The following is a 10,001-nucleotide window of genomic DNA, read 5'->3' on the forward strand; positions in this document are numbered from 1 at the left end:
CCGGCGCGCAGGTAAGGCCGGCCGCGGCTGCCGAGCCATCGCGTCCCGCCGCCGGGGATCGGCCCGCCGCGCGGGCGCCCCCTCGGGGCTGTGTCAGCACCGCGGCGGTCCCGTCCGTCGGGGGCGGTCCCAGGGGGCGGGACGAATGTCCCCCTCCCCCAGCCCGGTACCCCCGCCGTCGTCGCATCCCGGGCCAGGCGGCTGGTCCCGAGTCCCCTCCCGGGCTGACTACGCGATCATGGGGACTCGGGGTGGGGGTCCCCGGCCCCGCACCTGTGCCCACGTCCTTCTCCCAGGCAGAGGTCAGAGACCTGCGCGACCTCGGGGGCCGGCAAAGTTTCATTTTGCGGTCTGGCTTTGTTGACATCCCAGAGATGCGGGGAGATGGAGGCTGAGCCGCGAGGATGCGCCTTGCGAGCGGCGTTGCCTTTGCCATGGGGTGGCTCTGGTCCAGGTTTCACTTCAGAAGTCCTGCTGAGAGCCGCGCTGCTCCCAGGCAGAGGTCAGAGACCTGCGCGACCGCGGGGGCCGGCAAAGTTTCACTTTGCGGTCTGGCTTTGTTGACATCCCAGAGATGCGGGGAGATGGAGGCTGAGCCGCGAGGATGCGCCTTGCGAGCGGCGTTGCCTTTGCCATGGGGTGGCTCTGGTCCAGGTTTCACTTCAGAAGTCCTGCTGAGAGCCGCGCTGGGGTCGGAGGCTGTTGCAGGGCTCGGGTCTCCCGGCTTCTGCGCTAGCCAGCCGGACTGCAGCAGTCTGGGCACAGCTCAGTCTCGCGCTCTTCCTTCTTCTCCTAATTTAGCGTTGGCATTTAGACCAGGTAGGCGAATTTACTTAGCATTTTCTAACACTTTATGCCTTGCTATTCCTGATTAGTTCATTAATTAATAAGGTGGGAAAAGACCCTCAAACTCATGGGTAGCAGCTTCTTAGAAGCCCAAGGAGGGCTTGAAGCTCTTGGCTTGGGAGATGTTTTCGGCCAAGGAGAGATCCTCATGTCTTCATGTTGCTTGAGCGGGCTTAGGTAGTCACAACAAAGCTTTCTCTGTCTCCCCCTGATTGTGATTTTTATTGAGGGCATCCCGTCTCGGGCACGTTCTCTGGTTTTCTTCAAGAAAGGAAATGGACGCGTGCTGAGGAAGCAGTTAAGGAAAAAACTGAGGCTCAGGTGAGTTTGCATCCGTGTCTGCGCTACCAGGTTACCTCTGCTGTGCAGGAAACCTCAGCTTTTCTTACAAGTTCCCTGTCCATCTTCCCAGTTAGAACTGCATCCAACATTAGGCATTTCTGGTGCCCAATTTCGTCTGAAGACTTCTTGTTACCTGTAGTTTACAGACCTGCCTAGGGACATCTTTTAAGAGAAGGCTTAATTAGCACTTTCATCTACCCATTAAGCAATACACCTTGAAATCCTTTGTAATCAGGCACTGTTGTAGTGCTGAATCTTTAATAATATCTAATTCATTTTAATAGTGTTTCTATAATAACCCTTCTGTTATATGCCAGCTCTGTAGCACCAGGACTTTGAGTATAGAAACAGCAATTTACTGGAAATATTGTCATGGCGAAACAATTCTCTAACAGATTTGCAGCCCACTTTAGTTAGATAATTACTGCTAGCAGTTTTCTTTTTTCTTTTTAATATTTTTTTTTTGGTGCTGTGGGTGTTATAGTGGTTTGATCTATGAGGTCTTTCTGAGGTCATTCGTCCCAGTAGAAATGGTTTCAGCCACTATATAACTTAGATTTTGAACTAAAATCCTGTGAGTTCAGTGGTCCTTAGTGATTTCTTTTGGAATGATGCCAGGTTAACGAGATTTAGCTTTACTTTGCCAGTATATATCTAAAAATGAAGGTGTTTTCTATATTTCGGGAGGTATATTAAAACTACAGTGGTGTGGATAGCACATTTTATTAGTAAAAATACCAAGCACTTTATAGATAATTTATGTAATTTTCACAACTGCCGTACAAAGAAGGTGCAATTAGTACCCTAAATTTGAGAGAAGGAGTTTCAGGCCCAGTTGCTTAACTGAGGTCTGATAAAGAAGAAACAGGCAGATTCTAATCTAGGTAGCCCAGATTCAGAGTTCAAGTCTTTAGTACTGTGTGGTCCTGCCTCTGTAGATTCTTCTTTCCACACGTATTTATTTCTACTTGCTGTTCCTACAGTGTTACATTCTTCACCATAGGCAAGAGAAGAGTGCTTCACAGTGACCCCACAAACCCTAGGTTAGGGGTTCTTACTGCTAGCCTTCACTTTGCAACCAGTACTTCTGTGGTTTTCCTGGAGAAACTGCATCGTCCTCCCTTCCATTTCCTTGTCAATGTGATAGCAATTATTGAAGCAGATGAACCAATTAGCCTTACCAACCAGGCAGCAGGAGAGGTACATCAGTGCATGTGAGGATTAAATGTCCTTCTCCTTAAGGCACAACATAAGATCCAGTGTGTGGGGGAGGGACATGGCCTAGAAGGTCACACACTCTGCTGCCGCCACATGCCACATGGGATGGCAGTGGACAAGAGACTTCACCTTGTTCAAGCTTTGTTTCTTTTTAAAAGTTACATTTTATTATTATTATTGTTATTATTATTATCTGTGGAGGTCAGAGAACAACTCTCAGGACTCAGTTCTTTCCTTCTACCTGGGTATTGAACTTAGGTCATCAGACTTGGTTGCTTTCACCTTCTGAGCTGTCTCACAGGCCCACATTGTTACTTTTGTAATTAAAAAAAAAATACAAGCGGAAAAGTTACCTTGCAGAAGTGGGCTAACTTCATGTAGTGCTGTGTGAGGGGCATTTGTGGTAGGCCACTGGCATCACTTTCTAGGAGTTAGGGAATGGCAGGACCTAAACTGCAGACCAAGAAGTTCCCAAAATCATGGTATTCAGACTTGGAAGGAAGCATTAAAAGTCATTTGAGGTCTGTGGGGGCTTAGTGGATGAAATGCTTGGTGTGAAATCATGAGGACCTGAGTTTGGATCCCTAGCACCCATGTAGAAGCTGAATGTGTTGGTGTGTATTTATAATCCCAGTATGGTGGGGAGGTACTGGAGACAGGTGGATGCTAAGGGCTTGCTGACTGGCCAGTCTAACCAAAATGATGAGCCCCAGGTTCAGTGAGAGACCCCATCTCAAAAAATAAGGTGGAGAGTGATAAAAAAGACACTGGACATTGACCTCTAGCCTCTACACATGCATGCATGCCTATACACAAACACATGCAGCACACGTATGTGCACACACACATACACACAAGTCACTTAGTTTAGCACCTTGTTCCCTTCTCCCTTTACCATCTGTCCTGAGGGTAACAGTTCCATGTGTGGGCCTCTGTATTTTTCCTACTCCTGCTTGGACACTTCTAGGGAAAACAGAACATCACAAATCTATACATTAAAAAAGGAGATAGGACTATGGGTTGGGAGTCCGGCTGAGTGGTAGAGTGCTTGTCTCACATGAAACCTTAAGCTCAATTCTCAGTGCTCCCCCCTCCTCAAAAAAATAGGTGGTAAGACTCTGTCTAGTAGTAGGGAATGGGAAGTTGTGGCTTGTACTCTTGAAGGACTGTCCATCACTCATGTGAATAGGGATTAAAGTAGACATGCTAATCTAGGGAGCTATCAGGAGGCCAAGGCTAGAACCCAGGATAAGGTGATCCAGGCCGAGCCAGGCAGTGACATGTGCTGGATCCAGGAAGAAATAGACTCCAGATGACAGAAGCCCCGTACCCGGTGACTACCTGACTACAACTTCTCCTCAGAAAACAAGAGGACAGAGGCTTGTGAGAGCCACTGGTGGAGTGATAAGTTCGTGAGATCGTTCTGTGTGTATATCCCCCAAAGCTGTGTAATGGAATGGGGCTAATGCAAAGCTGCTACAGGCCAGAAAACGGATTTTCTTTCTTCTCAAGAAGGGAGGGTACCTTTTAACTAGAGTGGGAAACTCCCTCTGCAATGAAGAAACATCAGTATTTCCCTGTGGGGGTTGCTGCCTCTGACATTGTCTAGTTAAACCTCTTGTTGCACTTCTTGGCAGAGTCAGGACTGGGTATTCTAGCCTCTGAAGTGTGGAGGTGGCAGAGGCTGGGCCCTTCACCGGAGCATCTGACTCTTCCACTTAATGATGAAGTTGGAAGTGGGCCTCCGGGGGTGAGTTTGGAGTGTGAGAGACTGTTACTTTAATGTTATTGCTTGGAGAAGGACCCAGATGCCTGCTTTGGAGCTGGACCACTAGAACACAATGGTGATTCTTTTTTTTTTTTTCTGATTTGGTTGGAGAATGTTCTTGTGGGGTACTCTGTTCTCCAGAGACCCCAGTTAAACCTGTGCTGGAGAGCCAGCAAACATCATGGTGTGTTCTGGAAAACTGCTGGGAGCTTTCCTTTCCAACTGAAACTAGATTGTGTGGCTCTCTGAGAGGGCTGGGGTGAGATGTTTTGATGACCACACTGACTGGAAAACAGGATAATGTGGGGGAAGCAAATGAGATTTGCACAGGAAACCACAAAGACAGAGAGAATATAGCTGCAAATGCTAAGTTTACTTTTCTTTTGTTACTTTACATATTTCTGGCTTTGAATGCAGCATTTCTTAAATCTTCATATTTACAAAGTCATAGGTCGAAACATTGTCTAATTATATGGGAACAAACTATAATCTCTCTCTCTCTCTCCCTTTCTTTCTCTCTCTCTCTTTCTCTCTCTCTGGCCATGACAATTTCGGTGTTGTTTTTTTCAATATATGTCAGGCTGGTGTTTCCCAGCAAACCCTGGTGCACCCTGACCCCAAACATTTGGTTTGGAGACATGGTTGGTTGTTATAGCTGGGAATGGCCTATATGCTATTAGCAGTTAGTGGGATGAGACCAAAGATGTTGCCATGGAATGTTTATTCCATGATGCACAGGACTGTGACTCCTTCACCACAGAGAACCATGCAGCCCAATGTGTTCATTGTCTTGAAGATGGAGAACTTCACATTAAGTGATTATGCAAATTCTGATTAGGAGCAAGTTCAGGTGAAAGGGAAGAGGAAGGGGAGGTGGCAAAGTGCCCCCTTCCCTCTTTAAAGTGTTGCATCTGATATCCAGAGGGAGGCCCAGCTCAGCAAGCCTGTCTGCCATCCCAGGGTTCCTTCAGTAGCTGGATTGTTCAACACAGTCATTTGGAACAGGAAGTGGAGGCTCTCATAGTGGCAAGAGGCTGGGGCGATGATTTGTGGAGGTATTATAGGCCAAGGGAGCAGCTGGGTCCTACAAGAATCATTTTGCAAAGTTCTAGGGCACTTTTCAAAGGTTGTTTTGCTGAGGACGTTGAACATGGTGCTTAGAAGATACAGTCTCTGCCTAGCAGCGCATGCCCTTCCAGAAGGCTGTGGCTCTGAAGGACTTTCTGATTGTCCTGTATCCAGATGCAGCATGGACAGCCACCAGCATAGTTCTGTTTTTGGGATATATATATGCCCTTTTTCCTACTTCCCTTTAATTTTTTAATTATAGAAAAATTTAACCATATACAAAAGTTGAAAAAAATAGTATAAATCCTATCCTGTAAATGACCATCTTCAGTGATTGTCAACTCCTGGCCACTTGTGACCTATATCCTATCTCTGTCTGTCCCCCCTGCTTTCCTGGTGTTGGGGATCAAACCAAGGGCCTTGCACATACTAGACAAGTGCTCTACTAGCATGCCCTCACAAAATATAGCACCAGACCCCCTAACCTTCTCTGGTTTTAAACCTAGAAATAGCATAAAAAGCTATTGCCTTGTTGAGCATGGTGGTATATGCCTTTAATCCCAGCACCCAGGAGTCAGAGGCAGGTGGAGCTCTTCCAGTTCAAGGCCAGCTTGGTCTACATAGTGAGTGTCAGGCTAGCTGGGGCTACAGGGAGACCCTGTCTCAAAAAGAAAGAAAAAGCTACTGCCTGGATTGTGAAGGAGGTAATGGTTTTGGGTGCTTGGGTCTCCCTGGAGGGAAACCAAAGATGGAATGCTACAATTTGAGGAGACCTGAGAAATCAGAACAGGCCAGGCAGATCAGATGGGGGTGAGAGGATTGGGGCTTAGCTTTTCTTAGTGGGTTAAGTACAAGTTATCTGAGGCAGTTCCTTTCTTTTAAACCTCCTGGGGAAAGACACTTACTTGGAATGCTCTCTTGGCAGAAACCCACTTAGGGATCCAGCCACAGAGGGTTGTGTTTCTGGAGACGGCATAGCTAGTGTGTCTCCTTTGGAATGGCCCCTTCGTGTTTCACACACTCTGGGTGTGCATGAGTGGAGTATGCTAAGTGTCCGGGGTAGTCTCTGTCTCCTCTGATGGCTTTCCATGGAGCAGCTCCTCTCTAGAAGCGTATGTGAGGGCATGCTGGAGAGGCATGCTTTGGTGGTCTGAGAGTCCCTTTGTAGCAGTCACGCTGTCCCAGCATGGAGGGACTCCTTTTGCAACCTCTGATTTTCTGCCTCACACAGAGACAGCTCTGCAATTTGCGCTGTATGCAAGCTCGCTTTTCCCAGTGGTGTCTCCCTAGCCTGCAGGATTCATTGGCTTATGCCATAGGGTGTTGGCATGCCTTTACTTGACTCACGATTGTGTTGTAATCTGTTTATAGAAATGGCTTCAAGAGTTGAGAGAGTTCTTGAATAATCAGTTAATTGATGTCTATGAATTTTAATTAGCACTGGTTTCTACAGACCTTGACCTCCTAGACCAAGGTCATAAGCAGCTATGGTGGTGTACAGACCTGAGCCCCCACAGAGCTGTGGTTTCATCCTCATTGTATTTTCTAAATGCATTTACTCTCTCCTTATTGCACAAGGCAGAGAGAGGCAGGTATCATTAGCATCCTGTGAACGTTCGATGTAGCATAGTTGTTAGATTTTCATGTCCTTCTTGGGGGAAGGTGACTCCTCATCTGTTTATAGTAGTGTCTACTCTGTGCTTTGGTTTTCTGCCAGCCTCATTACTTACACTGACTCTATCCTTTAGAAGCCTTCTAGCTGGGTATCAGGATTCCCATTATGCAGATGAGCAAACTGAGGTTCAGAGAGCTTCAAAAAGGCTAGGAGGTAGCACTGGGCTCTAACTAGATGGTTTGATTAGAAAGCCCAGGTGGTTCCTGCTGGGCCCATCTTTCATAACTCAGGTTGGTAGGAATCTGACAGGGCTGGTGGAGGAGATGGGGAGGGATGCTGTGAAGGGGGACTGAGAGTTCTGTTACTGTAGCTAATGAAATCTCCTCACCAAGTCCCTTGGGAAACATCGCTTTTGAGTGTAATAAATTACCTGTGTCCTATTTTTGAGCTGACTACATAAAACAGAAGTTGCACACTGGTATCCTTGAGTCAAATTTGGTCAGCAGATGTGGTTTATTTTGTCAGTATAGGATCCTCCTCCTCCAACTCCTCCTCCTCCTCTTCCTCCTCCTCCTCCTCTCCTCCTCTCCTCTTCTTGTCTCTTCTCTTGCTCTGCCTCCTCCTCCTCCTCCTTTTCTTCCTCCTCTTCTTCCTCTCCTCTTCCTCCTCATCTACCTCTTTCTCTCCTTTCTCCCACTTCTCTACCAAAATTAGGTTAGTTGCCATGTAAAAAGCGAGATTTTTGTTTGTCTCTAAGTGCCTGGAGATCTGGCTGCACCAGACCCACAGTCCCGTAGCACTTGGTAACTACTGTCTCTGGATGTAGCAGAGTCTCCTAGGTGGCCATACTGCCCACCTTTGTCCTCTCTACCTGCTTATACTACCTGCCTGGACTCTCAGGGTATCTGACTGAGGACCACCCTGAAGTTATGCACACTCTCTCTGCCTGATTTAGAAATCTGTTAGAGACTTAGAGTTGTCTTAGAGTTGATGTGTAAAGACTTCTCAGAGATAATGACCCAGTGGCCCTCAGCAACACCTGATCTTAGAAAGTACCAGAAAAATCGTGTTTGTTGATGTGGAAATTATACCTGTTGTATTAATTATGTTTCTGTGGCTGTGATAAAACACTGACTGAAGCAATTTATAGAAGAGTTTATTTGAGCTTATGGTTCCGGGTCCCAGAGGGATTAAAATCTGTCATGGTCGGGAGGCATGGTGAGGTAGCTGGAGCAGGAGCTAAGCACTCACATCTTTAAGGAGGCACAGGAAGCAGAGAGCAACTGGAAATCCAGTAAGGCTTAAGGACTCTCAAAGCGGGCCCTCAGTGACAAACTTTCTCCAGCAAGGCCACACCTTCCAAGATCTCCCAAAACAGTGCCACCAACTGGGGACAAAATGTCCAAATACTTGGAGCCTATGGGGACATTCTCATTCAAACCACCACCCCTATCAGGAAAAAGCTCTACCCCTTTGCTTTAAACAGTTGTGGGAATGGGAGTGGGAGGTTATATTGCTGAAGGAAGAACCCCTTGAATGGAGTTTCATTAACAGAATAAAAGAGAGGCTGTATGAAGAATCACATAGGCAAGCCACCATGTTTGTAGGAAGTACTTTGTGACAGTGGGAAGAGGAGAGGCTTTGGGCTGGGAAGCAGCTCATCTGGGCACCCTCCCATGTGTCAGGAGGAACTTTAGACAAGTGCTGTGCCTGAGTGGAGAACAACTGCTAAGTGACACTGAAGAAAACAGACTTCCATCTCTGACAGAACTAGGCTGGGTTATTTGGATCCAACTTCCACTGAAAACATTAAAATGCTGCGTTACATTTTAAAGTTGTAAAGAAAATAAATTTCCTTAAAAGCACCAACAAACTGAGAAGGTAAAAAGGAACGTCTAGGCCCAATGCTGTGGTAAAGTAGGAGGCTGCAGAGCTGGGCGGAGCACTCCCCACCTCACAACCCTTGTTGGTCTGCATATAGGCTGGTTTTGGCAGCCTCTTGCAATGAAGGACATGGCTTGCTCTTGAGAGTCTTCGTAAGGAATGGTCTGCATTTGAGGGGCTCCTGAGGACAAAGGTGAGGCAGAAGTGAAACCACAGCTCCCGCAGGGAAGGTTGGCCATGAGCAGAGCAAGAGGGAGAAGGAGAGGTCACCTGGGGTCACAGTGCAGCTTTCATAGAAATGGAGGATGCTTCTCATCTTCTCTCAGCTGGACAGAAGCTAGATGCCTGGACAGTCGATGATGAATGTCCTTTCAAGAAAGATACTTTATCCTCCTCTTCTTTTCCATTGTTAATAAGCCAAATAATCAGAAATAATGACACATAAGAAAACAAAACATGATGTGAGGATATCAAAAACAACTGATAAAAACAAAGCAGACCCACTTCTTTATGTATTGTAAATATAGAGAAAATAAAAAATTGTGCTTCCTGTGTTCATAGTAAGCTTATTAAAATCTTCAATGAATGGGTAGAATTGGCTTGGAATCAATAAGTGGGCTGATGAACTAAACGGTTCTACAAAGAAGAAATACAAATGGCCAAGAAATATTTTTTTAAATCATTTATTTAATAACCATATAATTGGAAGAAGCATTTCATTACAGCAGCATTGACATATTCAATAACAATTTCCAGAGCTAAGATGCATCTCTTTCAAAATTGGCTGTAAATTTTTAGGTTTACAGTTGAATTAATACAGTTATACAATATTGTACTCCATATAAACCCTATAAAACATAAAATTAAATGAGGTTTTAAACTTTAAAAAAGATCTCCATTTCATTATTAAAATAGTTTCATACAGAAAAAATCATTTTTAATAAAATTGACACTAAGATGCACATGCATTTCTAATCTCTGTATATTTGATTATTACTAGTCACAGTTGGTTACTTTCTGAGTTTCTTGGCATGTGAGCATGGATATAAAGTTGTCAGGTAGCTTTCAATGGTAATGTTTTTCACATCTACTAATTATTAAGGAGCACATTTTTATGATTTTTTTTTCATACAGAAGAATTCATTCCAAAGCAATTGACATTGAGACGTTTTCACATGCATTTCTAATCTCTATATACATGACTATCACTGGTCACAGTCGCCCACCTTCTGAGCTCCTCGGCATCTGAGCATGATTACA

General features: G+C 45.6%; 1 protein-coding gene across 1 annotated transcript in view; it reads left to right on the top strand.

Moving 5' to 3' along the window:
* Positions 1 to 214: 214 nt before the first annotated feature.
* The window catches only part of Hivep3 (human immunodeficiency virus type I enhancer binding protein 3), a 472,744-nt gene continuing 462,957 nt past the window's right edge, over positions 215 to 10,001 (top strand). The window contains exons 1-2 of the mRNA XM_029564634.1: positions 215 to 302; positions 503 to 819. The gene's annotated coding sequence lies outside the window, so the exon portion shown is untranslated. The remainder of the gene's footprint in view (positions 303 to 502; positions 820 to 10,001) is intronic.

The sequence above is a fragment of the Nannospalax galili genome, unplaced genomic scaffold (genome assembly GCF_000622305.1).
Source record: "Nannospalax galili isolate Female #2095 unplaced genomic scaffold, S.galili_v1.0 scaffold577, whole genome shotgun sequence".
Taxonomy (NCBI): domain Eukaryota; kingdom Metazoa; phylum Chordata; class Mammalia; order Rodentia; family Spalacidae; genus Nannospalax; species Nannospalax galili.